Source organism: Ambystoma mexicanum, chromosome 2p (assembly GCF_040938575.1).
Source record: "Ambystoma mexicanum isolate Mex_15411 chromosome 2p, UKY_AmexF1_1, whole genome shotgun sequence".
NCBI classification, from domain to species: domain Eukaryota; kingdom Metazoa; phylum Chordata; class Amphibia; order Caudata; family Ambystomatidae; genus Ambystoma; species Ambystoma mexicanum.
Genome location: NC_090923.1, coordinates 971,443,398 through 971,458,464, shown reverse-complemented (window position 1 = coordinate 971,458,464; position 15,067 = coordinate 971,443,398). Strand labels below are relative to the sequence as shown.

The 15,067-nt window shown below is 45.3% G+C and overlaps 1 protein-coding gene across 1 annotated transcript in view; it reads right to left on the bottom strand.

Moving 5' to 3' along the window:
- Positions 1-15,067, bottom strand: part of LOC138567822 (prokineticin receptor 2-like) — a 235,193-nt gene that overhangs the window by 175,245 nt on the left and 44,881 nt on the right. The window lies entirely within an intron of this gene.

Genomic DNA, 15,067 nt, shown 5'->3' with positions numbered 1-15,067 from the left:
AAATGATAAAGAAAACATTTAATTCAACACACAATGCTAACTGATGCTGCCATTCAGAATTCAGATACCAGGAACATTGATACCAACAGCTGTGCAAGGAGCAAGACTGGATTTATGGCATAGACTGTCCTCTAGGAGCTATTACTAAGAACTGCACTATCATTGCGTGGCAATGACTGAACATTCCAGTTATGCTACTAGAGTCATGAGATGTCATGATGTGCCCTCTAGTGGCAATAACTGCAGATATGCTATGGGCTGTGATTTATGGCAGGAATGGTGGACTGCAGAAACATGGAGTACTCTTGATCTATCATGGTCTGTCATCTAGTGGTAGGAGCTAAAAGGTCCGCAGGGATGCCACAGAGTTTCCGCTAGTGTTGAAGAAGGGAAAGCTTCAGATATGACACACTCTGCCTACGTGGCGGTGGAAGTAATAAGTGCAACTATATCATGGTTTGTCCTCTAGAGGAAAGGAGTGAACACTACGGCTGTCCCACAGCATCCCCGCAGCTGACCCACAGCATCCACTCAGATGCCAAAATGTGACATGTGAAGTTATTTGTAGTGTACTGTGAGCAGGGGTGGACTGGCCTTTAGGGAACTCTGGAGATTTCCCGGTGGGCCTCTGCACCCTGGGCCTCTTTTCTGCGGTATTTGCAAATGTTCTCATAGGAAAAGAATTGGGCTTGCTGAAAATGTGTCATATGGGGCCACTTTGAACTTTATTTCCAGGGCCTCTTTTGGTCCGCAGTAATTATTTCCAGGGCCTCTTTTAGTTCCCAGTCCAGCCCTGACTGTGAGGACATCAATAACCCTGTACTGGTAGGAGAGAGGATACAGTTTTAGTGTGTGACACCTGAACTCTGAACATCCTTGCACAAAGATTGCTTGGCAAAGCTCTCGCTGGTGCAAAGGTCAAGACACAAACAGGATCCACATTGTGCGCACCCTGCCTGAAACATTTATACACAAGTGGGGCATCCATAATTCCCTTGTAGTTCTTAGGTTATCATATCAGCAACTTCCCTGAAAATGAACAAACTATCTTGGCACTGGGGAAGACAAAACATGAATTATGCCTCATACTATCTAATATTTTTCATTTCATGTGGGTCTTCAGGAATTATCTAAATTCATAGCGGAAGTCAAGGGGCAAGCTATGAGGAACACAGCACACACAATGTAGAGTCAACCCCAGATATATTTATTATTGAATTCTTCTCAGTAATTTAGAGTTCACAAAAACATTATTATAGCTCCCCAATTCCACCACTGGAAAGAAACATTTGTCTAAAAATGCAACAAATGTGAGTGCAACAAAAGAGCATAAATGGTAATCCGAGCAATAATTTGATGGCAGAGATTGAGGATAGGAAAGATAGTTTAATTCTCTTGTCATTAATGTGCCTATATATAAACAAAACGAAGACCTACCCTTCTATATTGGATAGACATGCAGAAAGGAGTAATCCAATGATCGAGCAATATGAATCCCAGCAGGGGCACACAAACAGCAATATATTGCAAGCAGTTATCCAGCCAGTGTTATATCTGCAGCACTTTCAATAGTATCATTCAGGCAATGAAGACGGAGACATGATGTAGGGTTGTTGTCACTTTATTCTCTAATCACAACTGAACTTTTCTGGCGATAACCCCACCTTGGCACGTGACCAAACCCCAGTGCCTTCAACCATTCACCAACATGGAAAGGGGACGAGGCGGATGCCTCTACAAACAAACAGAGGACATTACATCCCCCCCCCCCAATTATAATGATGCATACCCAAATTACTCCATCTCTTCAATCCGTCTAGTGGGTCTTTGCACAGCCCTCTTTGATGGGCTTGGAGTCACCAGAATGCGTTCTTCGCTCTCACTGGCACCGTCATCAGTGTCTGTCATCATCCATGTAGTCAGAGCAGCTGTCTGGAGAGTTCACTGTGCTAGCATGTTCCTCTCCACCAGACGCGTCGCTTCCCAATCTTTTGAAGAAAGATGAGTTTCTGGTGATTTTACCACACAGGCTCTCAGCTGACACAATGGAGTCCTTGATGGCGGTCAGTCAGAGGCACAGGGTTAAATGCAGACACCTCTTCACCCTTGCAGTTGGCGTACTAGAACCAGATCCCCCTACTTGCAATTATGGCTTTGTGGCCCTTCTCTGTCTGTCAGCATAACTCTTCCATTTTTGCATTGCTTGCCTCGTCCTTGCTTCGAGCTCTTGATTCTGCATTCGAAATGGACACAGACCTCAGAGCCTGCAGAAGTGTGGTTTTTATGACCCTGTCAAACATTAGTTCTGAAGGACGCACTCCTGTTGAGCTGTGGGGAGTGTTTCGATAGTCTCTTAATAGAGTACAAATAGCTTGCATGAATTATCCTTTTGTGATGTCGCACACTTGTAGGGTGCTTTTCAGATTGGCCATGAGCCTTTTGACAGTGCCATTAGCCTGAGGCCACAAGGGTGTGACCCTCTGATGTTGGAAACCTAGATGTCCAGCAAACATTGCAAAGTCATGTCCACTGAAAGGTAGGCCATTGTCAGATTTTACTGTGGTTGGAATGCCATAGTCTGCAAATGTCTTGTCAAGTGCCAAAATGACAGCATGGGCCGCTGTTGATTGAACTAAATGTACTTCAGGAAATCGAGATATTTCGTACATGATCACCAATACCGCTTTCCCGTTTGCAAAAGGTCCAAACATGTCAACCGCTACTTCGTCCCACACTTTTAATGGCATGGGTGTCATCTTCAGCGGTTCAGGGAATGTGCGCGGTGCTACTGCCTTGCATGTGACAGTTCTCTAGCATCTTCTGTATTTTGGTGTCAATTTGAGGGAACCGTACCTTTGCTTGTAGTGGTCGCTTGGTAGAGAAAAGAGCCCACATTCAGGCACAGGTCTCTGGTGCATCAACACAGCAGAACTTTTCTAGATCTGCAGGGAACTAGCTAACCCGTGCAGTTCCTTCCCCAGCCCTCTGCATCGCGCTGGCCACAAACTTTGCCACCAAAACTCAGGACTTCCAGAACTTCCTTACTAGCCTACATCTGATCCCTTCCCTCACCACCTTGTCTCCCGTGCACCCTCACCCTCCTTCTTCCTCCTGTCACACCTGAAGAAGTTACCAGAGTTGTCAGCTCCATGAGGTCTCTTCTAAACAGGTTTCCCCTTGCTCAAACAGAACCATCAAGGATAACATTGGCTCCCTTGCCCCTGCACTCACCGATTTCTGCAATCACTCTTTTGATACTGGATCTTTCCCCTCCTCCCTTAAGCACTCGCTTGTGCGCCCTCTCCTGAAAAAAACCTTCAGCAGACCCTACCTGCACTGCCAACTACCACCCTATTTCCATCACCCCCTTCCTGGCAAAGCTGGTGGAGAAGTTGGGATTGTGCCAACTCACTCACGCACTGAACTTGTTGATGGTCTCCACAACCATCAATCTGTATTCCAAGCATCCAGAGGCACGGAAACTGCTCTTCTGAACACCTGTGAAGAACTGCTTGCATCTCTGCACTCCAACTCCCCTGCTGTCCTCATCCTTCTCTATCTCTCCTCTGCCTTTGACACAGTCAACCATTCCATCCTCATACAAAGGCTCCACGATTCCCTTGGTATCTCGTAACGGGCACTGGACTGGCTGATATTCATCCTTACTGACCGCTCTTCCCAAGTCATCTGGGGCACCTTTCCTCTCCTACTTCCTTCTCCACCTGTGGTGTTCTCCACAGTTATATCCTCTTCCCCTTGGCTCTTTACATCTACCTTGCTCTGCTTGCACGCCTCATCTCCTTCTCCTCCAACTTCCAGTTTTACACAGACACACAGCTCTTTTTAAAACTTAAATTCATACCCCCCTGCATCATCCACAAGGCTGTCTGGGCCCGGGTACCACACGATCTTCAACATTATCTTACTAAATACGCTCCCACTAGACCACTTTGTTCCACTGGCACCAACTCTTTATGTGTAAAGCGCTTTGCTAAACAGAGGGTAGGTGGTCAATCGCTTTCCTGAGCTGGCACCCTCCCATTGAACAGCCTTCCCCTGCCTCTGCGCCTTGAGCAGGACTTTCTTACATTACGGAAGCTCCTCTAGACTCTTCACCTCCTCCTTCCGTTCTTCTCTTCTCTGCTAATCCCACAGTTGCTGTGATTGGTGTCTGGGGCACCTTATGCATCCTTGGGGTCCCTGACCTCCCAAATCTAAACTGCCTAGTTCCCGTCTACCCTCAGCACTTGCCTTGGCACAACCTCCACCTTGGAGGTTTGCACTTACTCCTAATGTGGCCCCTGGCCATGTAGCACTAAATGATCCAAGCACTTCATCTGTGCTCCCCCATGAGCCCAGACTCCCCAGCACTTACGCCATCTGCCCTTTTTCTTGCTGCACTTGCACGTTCTGAATACTCACAAGGCATAGTAGGTTTGTTTGTTCCTTCCTCCTTTTGCCCCCACTGCTCTTATTAATTATTGTGTTTTGTAATGTATTTCACTCCCTCGTTCCCTCCCCTCGGCCTGTGGGTGCTTTAAAAAGGTATTTTACTTGCTGTATAAGCTCCTAACAAGCAAACAATAAATAACAGACTTTGTGGAGTGAAAGACAGCACCTGCTTCAGTAAATGAAATGTCTTTAGTAGCTTTCGTTCACCTTCAGTCTCTTCACGTCTCTATGATTCATGCCACCTCCCTGATGATACAATGTCCTTGACACACATTAACACTGAATCTTGTTGTATATTTTTGAGAATTTCAGGAATGGTTAACGACTTGGGCAGGGCACTGCTTACGATGTAGTTAATATCTGCCTTGGTTGATCGGGTCTCTTCTTTTACAGGCAGGAACAAGATGTCTGCTTGATTATTGTCTTTCCCTGGTCAGTGAATAATTTCAAAGGAGTATTCTTGTTGTCAATGCCCCCAGCGCGCTATGCATGAAGGCGTCTTGGCATTTGGCTTGCCGTAAATAGTCGTAAGTTCCTGGTGATCTGTGATTATGGTACATTTCTGGTCATAAAGATATAAATTATAGTGTTCACATGCCCAGACTACTGCAAGTCTTTCTTTTTCATGTTAGGAAAAAAGCACATTATGCTGCGGCTTGCATATGCTACAATTCGGCGGGGCGAAGAAGAGCCCTGCTTGAATTGAGCCAGAATAGCACCTAGTCACACAGGCTTGCCTCAACGGTTAATTCTGCCTCTAAGTCCGGGTTAGAATAGGCCATGCAGGAAGCAGACGAGATGAGTTTTTATTTCTTGGAATGCTTCCTCGCACTCCCTAGACCATGCAAATGCTAGCCCTTTTCCAGTGAGAAGTAATAGAGGCGTGGTCACAGATGCAAAGTCTTATATATACCCTGTGCAATAACTGCCCATGCCCAGAAAAGATTGTACAGCAGACATCGATGTGGGCATTGGTGCGGCAATGAGGTCTTGTACTTTGTCTGGGTCAGGTTGTAAACCATCCTTTGAGAAAATATGACCGAAAAGTGTCAGTTTTGAATTGCTAAAATTCTAATTTCGCGACATTCAATGTTAAATTGCCATCCTCCAGTACCATGCATACTCAACGCAATGTGTCATCATGTGCCTCATGCAATGCCATGAAGACCAGGATGTCACCGTAGTTCAGACATTGTTGTATATGCTTAAACACTTGGTTTATCTCATTTAAAAAAATCTTAGCTGCAGATGAGACTCCAAAGCAAAGTCTTTTATACTGAAATAAATAAAAATGTGTAGTAAATGTGGTAATATACTCAAGATTCATGATTTCGGTCAAGTTAATGGTATCCTTTGTTAAAATCTAATTTGGAAAAGACCTCTGACCTGTGCAGCAGATGCATCATGTCAGTCATCCTGGGAGAAAGGTGTCTTTGTCTCTCAATGGCCATATTTGGGGCCCTCATATCTACACATGCGGATATTTCCTCTGTTTTCTTTCTTTGGTGCTGGGACAAGGGAGACACCCATGGTGTGGGTCCTGTCATGTGCTCAATGATGTCTTTACTGAGGAGCAATTGAATTTCATCTTCTACTTGTTTTTGAATGTTTAGTGGAATCCCTCGATAATTTTGTGCAACGGGTTTAATGTCCAGATTGATGTGTCATACGATCTGTTTTCCCAAACCTGTGAACAGCGCGCAGAATATTTTGACTATCATATCCTTGGGATCAGTGGTATATGCCATCATAATCTGGTCCATTACGTGAACCAGCCCCATTTGCATGGCTGACTTGAAACTAAGAATACTGCCTCCCGGTACTTTGCCTTTTACCACATATATGGCTAGTTTTGATTATTTGTCCTTGTAGGAGCATGTGGCCTTGAACATGCCCTTGCACTCTAATGGCGTGTCGGCACCACAGGGGTAAATGTCTATTTCTGCAGGTTGGAGTGTTCCATTATGACTGAGTCCTCTGTAGGCATGCTCATTGATCACATTAACTGTAGCTACCATGTCAATTAAGAATTCTCGAGCATTGCCATTTACTTGTAGCAACAATGTTGGGCTATATTCAGCGGCCATTTGGTTTTCCTTCTACACCCTTCTGTCTGGCTGCTGCCTGATCCTGCAAGGTGACCCTGAATGCCTACTTGTGTAACATTTTCGCCTGCTAGTGGGAGATCTCCACTTATTGGATTGGGAACCTTCAGTGGTCCTGGTTGGCTCCATGCGGTCAGCCGCCCCTTGAATATATTTTATATTTTTGCACACTGCTTGATTAATGGTTTTCACCTCTGCACCCATCACAGGAGTGTCGAATTGCTGGATAAGGACCTACATGACGAAAAATATATCCACATCGATAACATTTGCGTTGCTCTTCATTGGCAGACTTTTCAGATGACCGCATTTGCGAGACGGGCCATGCAGTAGGAGATCCAGTGATTTTGATGTTACCCATAGACTCACCTTGTATCGAGAGTGCCACGTCAGCTGTTGCAAGCACCAGGATTTCTTCCAGGGATCTGGTCTTTTGCAGTTGTTTTTTATGAAGTTCAGCCGACTCACAGCCAGCAATTACGTGTGATTTTAATGCTTCATCTGTCGAAGAGTGTTCAAAGTCATAATATTTGACCCTCTTGCGTAATCTCATGACATAACTGTCTACTGTTTTTGCCTTTTTCCAGCATGGATGTGTGTAAAATATCTTTCATGGTCTACATTTCTTAACGGGGCAAAGTAGGTATTCACTGAGTCAATGATAACTTGGAACGGGATAGTGGTGCTTTCAGGCATTTATACAATCTCCCTTACTACTGGTCATAGGGAAGGCATTAGTATCCCTCGTAGATGGCGCTCCTCTCGAACTCCTGTAGCATCAATATAAATGTTCTTTTAGCCACCTGTTCCAGCGTGGTGCCAGACATATCAAAAGGTAGGAACACCTGTAATTGAAGAGATTCCTGGCTTCCCTCCTCTCTGTTCCGCAGATTTGGGGAGAGGGACAATGTAGACTGAGCTGTGGAGCTGCCGACACACTCCTCATCAGACATGCTGGGAAGTGTTTGAGACAAACTCGTGGTAGCTCTCACCTTTTGTCAAATGTTGTGTAGCCCCATCGATGTGTCCACGAATGATGCAGGCACGATATTAGATGAGGATCTGGCAGCCGGGCACCGTGGGGTCACATTGCTTCAGCGCTCTGGATCGGTGAGCAGCAGATGTGAATTGGCAGGCTTCAGCAGTTGGAGGGATTCAGCGCCATCCTCTGCGCGCACTTCGACCGCGATGCGGTCGGTAATCAAAGCAGGGAGCTGGCCGCCAAATGCCTGCGACACAGGCAGACACCTCAATATGTGCGGAGGTGACGTTCCACTGAGCAGGGCACTTTGCATATGCATGACTAGTGTAGTTGCACGTGAAAATAAGATTCTCACTTCTGCGGCACGAATAAGGAACGAAAGAACCTTGTTGCCAGTGTTCTATCTGTAGCACTTTCAATAATATCATTCAGGCAACGAAGACATAGACGGGACGTAGGGTTGTTGTCTCTTATTCTCTAATCACAACAGAACTTTCTGGCGGTAACCCTGCCTTGGCACGTGACCAAAACCCTGTGCCTTCAACCATTCACCAACATGGAAAGGGGACGAGGCAAATACCTCAACATACATAAGGACATTACAGGTGAGGTGATCTATTAACTTATCGCGCTGGAACCCTTCACGCTCTAGCCTTCATCTATTTTGTATCACTTAGAACCTGTGAACCTATACGAGTGCCAGCACTGGTGCCTATAAATGACTTCCTCAGCTCTTGCATCTCATCATGCTTCGTCATTGTCATCACTGGAGATGGGCGAAATTTCTATGGCAGAAAAGGCAGAGCAATGAGGAGGCCAGAATGTTGTGTGCAGTCCGATTGGCTGGGCCATCAGAATTAAATACACAGTCTAATGGGGATAAGGGTGCACATCTGTACTACTCCAGTGGGAACCGGGGCAGAATATCCATTAACAAATTAGGTTCCCCATAGAAAGCGAACATACTACAGCAATGGGAGTAACTCAATGGTACAAAAAAAAGTTGAGATTCATTTAATCATCTTGTAAATTTATAAAAATACATCTCGCAGTTCTCTTCTTTAAGGAGAAGATTAAACAATTAATCATGTGTCCTAATGAAACATATATAGGTCAGCTTGTAGCATCTGAATTATTTCTAAATCATATCACACACACAAAAACACACACACTTATTTTAGACACAAGCAACAAAGGGTGAGAGCACACAAACATACTGGGAGAGACAGCCATGACAAGGAGACATGTGCACACAACCACACAAACAAAACCCATCAGTCAAAACAAAGACATCCAGAATTATATACAAAATCAGGATGCCCCTGTAGACAACCCGGAATAGTGCCCCAAAACACATAGGAAACACTCATCTAAAGAGAACCAGAATTAAAACACATAAACCCAGGAGACATGTGTCATCCCCCACAAACCACATTCGAGGCAACCCTACACAGAGAGCCAAGACATCCATGCAATCAGATGAGGAGACTCTCATACACACACCAAGAGACCGCCAAACACACATCAGTGAATTTGCAAACACAACCAGCAGACACATGCAACTAGGTGACTGCCTCATTCACTCACAGAACCAGACACACACAAAACTAGGAGACCAACAATAAGGAGACCTCTCCCCCACATGGGAACAGGAGATGCCTCTCTACACAGAATTAGGAAGCACACTCACTGTGGCGACACCCTTACCCCCAAAAACAGACACACCAGTACACACACAACCTGTAAAGATACACAAAACACAGCAAGGAGACTGCCACTTCCACATACAAAAATGGGACACACAAACACTCTAAGGACACAAATGCACCCTTGTGGCTGAAACCCACACAACCAGGAGATATATAAAACACACAGATTCAGGAGACCCGTAGCCAAAGAACATACAAAACCAGAAGGCCCCCAGACCCAAACAAGAGACCCACACACAATGCCAACAAACAAAAGCACATATACACATGCCCTCCTACTATCAGGAAAGTGCACACATTCAACTAGAGACACACACAAATACGAAGATATCCACAGAGTGATGAATTCAGCCAACCCACCCAACACCATTAGATAAATATAAAAACATGCAATCAGGAGACACAAAAAACATTGAAACTACACACACACACCGACACAAACACAACAAGGAGATTCACACCGAAAACCAGTTGTCACACCTACAAAACCAGAACACCCAAACACACACTTCATCCAAAGTGTCCCCTACACACAACAAAGGAACCAGCATACATAAACATCATCCCTCTACCAAACACACACATACACATACATACATACACACACACCCAAGAGAGGTATGCACACTATCTTGCTCTTTCTCTCTCGCGCTAAACACACACACACACACACACACACTCACTCACAACCAGCCGAGCAAGATATATTAGGGTCTCCAGTCATGGTTTGGCTGGTACTGTCCCGGTATTGCCCTCTCTGTCCTGCCATTCAAAGATGTTTTTACATTCAAATGCCTGCCCCGGTTTTTGGGGAACATGTGGACTTTTGTGTTGAATGGGTGGATTATCGCCGGTTGAATCGGCATACAGGAATTGGAGAGCTTTCTTCTGTCTTCATGAGATTGGCTTGACAGGATTCACAGCTTTAAAATGCTAGTGTGCCATTTCACATTTATTTAAACTCTAGCAGGATCATGACCTCGCTCAACTACACTGAAGATGCCTCAAAGGATTCCTTCCCGACCCCTCTCACACTAATGTAAAATCTCATACTGCAAACTGCACAGCTCCTCTGTGTTTTGCCCACAGGCTTCAGGCACTGTCTGACCACCATTAGTAATCCTTGCTCTCCAGCCCCTGCTCTCGAACAGGTCCATTGACCATGCCGGATGATGGCGCATCTCACCGACACTGCAGCACCACCGCGGCTAAGGCAAACCCAGTTGCTTAGACGGATACGATTAGATCCTTCCCTAGGGTTACTCCCTCCATAGGCACGGTCATATAGTATTTTTAGTTGGACTATCCTGGTTTTTTAATAATCTGGGACCTAACATACATGCAATTAGGTGTGAGAGAGGGGAGACAACCAGAAGAAGAATACATTCAAATAGGAGATACACACATTTGTCACCTCCTTTTTCTCTTTTTACCTCTACCGACCTGTTTACTGCAGGGGTGGGCATAATACGCACTGTGGACAAGCCTTCTTGCTTCGAGATAACCACAGTAGTAAATGATGCAGTACAAATTAATTTTACACTACATCACACAATTAAGAGACAAAGGGCCTCACAACCAGGTTGACAGTCCGGTAAACATGGCAGAATAATTGCTGGTATTACCGGCACTGGCATTTTGCCAGTGGGGGCTCAGATCTACCAGCAGGCCTGACCTGCCAGTAGATCAGGCCCCTACTGCATACTCATGAAACAGGCAACAGGAACTGTACAGAATATTTTAAGATGGTCTACATTAAACCTAAAAACACTAGTGGAAATCCATAATAGCCCTCAACTAACGACGAATCTCCAACATAGCTTTCGAGGTTTATTGATGTGAAAGGTATGCATAGATACATATCAAGGAAAACGTAGAGTCCAGCCACCTCCTGGACCATGCACAAGTAGGATTCAGAGAAAGGAATAGAATCACACTTATTCATTTGAGAAGAGCCACACAAACACCAATATCACCTCGGCCCTCATAAGTGATCCCAGCAGGATTTGAAACTGAACCACGCATCCCAATTGAATTAGTGCGCTATGATGATTGTCCCACATGCCCAATGCAGGCAGTGCTCTAATGTGACATTGCTCCTGATGCTCAATTTAATCACCGTGCCTGGTTCCTAGATATTGTACTTTGATCTTGAAGCATGCAAATGTGAAGTCGTTCCTAGAGACCCCACCTGGACCCTTTACTCCTTGAAATCCGTCACATCTGATGACTGGAGACCATGGGTAAGTTCACTTTGGTCTTATTTTATACCATCATAACAGGGGTCAGGTTCTCACTAAGCTCAAAGGATGAGTTTAGTGTTTCACAAGTCAGCCAGGTTTCCTTGAACTAGAGATTTACCAATATCTAATACACATAATACAACCAGCTGACTAACACAGTGGTCGATGAATGCTAACGTAGAAATGCTATGCTCCAGTGAGATTGTTAACAGTATGTGTTTCTTGCACTGAAATGTATTGTCATTCCATCCATGCTACATCTGAGAATTGGTCACTCCATCCATACTACATCGGAGAATGGTATCAGTTCTAATGCTCCCTACAGGATGGAATGACAATTTTGTCCATGTACCCTTGTACAGCCTTTAAGCTTTGTTTTTTGCTATGCTTTTTTCTTTTGACACATGCATTCAGCACCATATTATGTGTACAATAATTTGTGTATGTCTGTCTTTGCCAGATTAATTGAAATTGTATCTAATAACCGTGAATTTGATACATTTTGGAGATACAGCACAGTGTGCCTTGTTCAAATAGGATATAGAACAAACATAAGGACTTGTAAGCAATGCAAAATAACATAACCCAATACTTCCATTAATTCACATAGAGCGATTTAGCTCACGGTCAATAGTCTCACATTCTTCCTGTCGGGACACCTTTGTTGTATTTAGCTTTGTTGCCCTAGTCCCAGACAGAGTAGGGGCAGACCCTCTTGTGTTCTAGGTTTCTATTAGAACCAGGGTTCTCAATTCCCCTTTCCCCAAATGTGAGTCCACCTTCTTGGTTGCAAACAGTCACTCTCTATCTCTGGGATTTATAGTGCTGGGCACTTCTTTCTTGGGCTGCAATGGGTCTTTCTTGGGCGTTGCTGAAGTTGTCAGGATCATGCATTGGTCCCTCTGGACTGCCTTACCAGGTACCCCGATCTGGTATAGGTTGTCTGGTGGGGGTTGTCTTTCGGGAAATGCACATATAATGGTGGCAATGTGCAGGTCTCCAAGATATGCATGTATGGTCTTCACTGTCTCAATCCATGACTGTATGAGCTTTGGCAGTACACAGGATCTTGTTTCCTGCAGCGCCCTTCTCCTTCCTTTATTCCACACCCCTGCTTGTTTCCTCCTCCTTTCTTCCATTATCTCTTTTCCTCCTCTCCTCTCCTCTCTTCCTCCGTTTCACCTCCTTCCACTCAGTTGTCTCTCTTGTGCTCCTCTACTCTTCACCTGTGTGCTCCTCATTTCCTTATCTTTCTTCCCTTCACCACCTCTCCTCCACTTTGCCTCCTTGCTCTCTGCACTACTTCTCCCCTCTTCCACCACCTCCCCACTGTGCCATGCTATCCTTCTCTCCCCTCCTTCATCGGCTTTCCTCTTCACCTCCTTGCTGCACTGCCAGGTTCTCCTCCCCTTCTCTTTTTCGTCTACTCACCCTCACTTCTCCACCATGCTCTGCACTTGCCACCACACAAACCCCTCTATATTCCAAAACCTAACACTCACATCAGAACGATGTTGGCTTTCACTTAAACAGATCTATTGGGCAATGGCCTTGGTATGTAACGGCGTGATCGGGTTCAGGTGCGTGTGGGGGCGAGCTTCTTTGTGGGTAGACTACCAATACGGCCTGCGGTTTGTGTTGTAGAGTGGACCATTCTACGGCTCTAATTTGAGAGGGAATTATTCACAGCAACTTTCCTTTCTAGAACCTAATTTATTGTGCGGGCATACTTAACATCTTTATAAACCCTGAATTATGCCGACTAACATTTTGAAAGCAGTTCTGAATTAAGAATGGCTAGGCCAGCACATGGGTGTCCTATTTCCGTAAACATAAATATAGCTTTTCATTAAAATACCTACTCCGAACTCTTCACTAGAACCATGCTCACCCACTGCCTACTTGATGCCCACTGCTCCATGGTACCTAGGTCTTCTCTGGATCGCTGTGTCTGTTACCAGAGATACCAGGATGCATAGGACATCTATTCACAAGCAGTTTACCCGAGGGCACCACCACATAAATGTCACACAAGCGGCACCGCTCCTGAGATATCAACGCTACCACACTGGAGGAATGTGTCAATGATACCCACTGGGCAGCCCATCAGCCTACCTACACCAACATATCAAACTTAGCCACTCACATGCAGTGATTTAATATAGACCCAAACAGACATCAAACACCAGCATACTAATGCATCCCAGCACCATGAACACTGTAAGGGTGCAGAAGTACGAGTCTGACACAGTGGTGGTGTTAGGCAGAATTATATGCAGTACCCTTTGGGAACACCACACACAATTAAGACTACAAGTGACAGTACAATTTCACCTTTGGTACAAGCCTATACTACACAGTTAAAGTGGTAGCAGTAGCAGAGCAGCCAGACTTATCTCAAGAGTAAGTGATCAGTGTCAAAGAGTTACACAAAGGACAGCAATTACTATGATTCAGGCAAACACTGCCTCAAGGTTTTCAAGTAAAAGAATATACATTTATTTCACTCTTCAGTTGTATAACATTACACTATTATAAGCAGTCTAAAAATCACACTCCCAATACACCACACCACTTCCCTTAAATTCCAGACAAGTTAAGCTCACAAAATGAAGTGGGAGCAAAATGGCACTCCAGCAATTTAAAAGGGAGGGAAAGATGGAAGTTAACAGAAATGAATCCACACCAACAGGTAAGTACTCAGGGCAAGCGAACAAGAGAGACTACAATGATAAAATCAGATAGAAAAGGCTTAGGGCCAAAGTCAATGGTTCAAAAGTCTTTTGCTCAAGATAATACAGTTCAGTGTAGTTCGCGGTACAGTTCGTGGCACGGTTTCCGGACGAGGTTGGTTGGTAGAAAAGTTAGTTCAAAGAGAAGAGAAGGACAAGCCCTTAGATTAGAGAAAGATTTAAAATACTTTCACCGCGGCTGAACGAGACGAACAACCGGATTTGCACAGTACCTTAAAAAGGAGAGGGAGCTATAGCTGAGGCGGACGTTCCTGGTAGTTCCTGCAGGCACACGGTTCCTGAAGCGACTGTCGAACTGACAAGAAGTAGGAAGTCTGGAGGGTCCTGCAGTACCCAGGGAAGAAACCAGCAGCAGAGCAAAGCAACAAATAAACGGTGCGCTCCTTAAAACCCAAGCAGGGTCCGACCTTCCTGGCTATCCGGCCCACTGTAGCTCTGTACAGCGAATTCGACCAGAGGAGGGGTCCTGGCTTGCAGTTTGGGTTAACTGGTTGGTCCCACCAGCTCAAGGGAAGAAGTTTCCTGGAGGATCTTCTCTGTCGTCGGATTCTGAAGATTTGGACCTGCAGCAGGGCTTCACCGGGTGGTCCAGTTGTCGCAGGGGTCCTCTTCTGCCAGTTCCTCATTGGTTCTTTCGTTCCAGTGGCGACTCTGCTCTTCCAGTCCCAGAGACCTGCTTTTTATGCAGTTTTCCCCCATTCATACAGCCTGGCTGTCAATCACACAGCAGGGTGGCTGTCCTGGCAAGGACCGTCACCCAGCCAATGAAACAGGAGTGCGACTTCCGTTACCAAGGGAACCCATGGCAGGGGTACTAAAACCC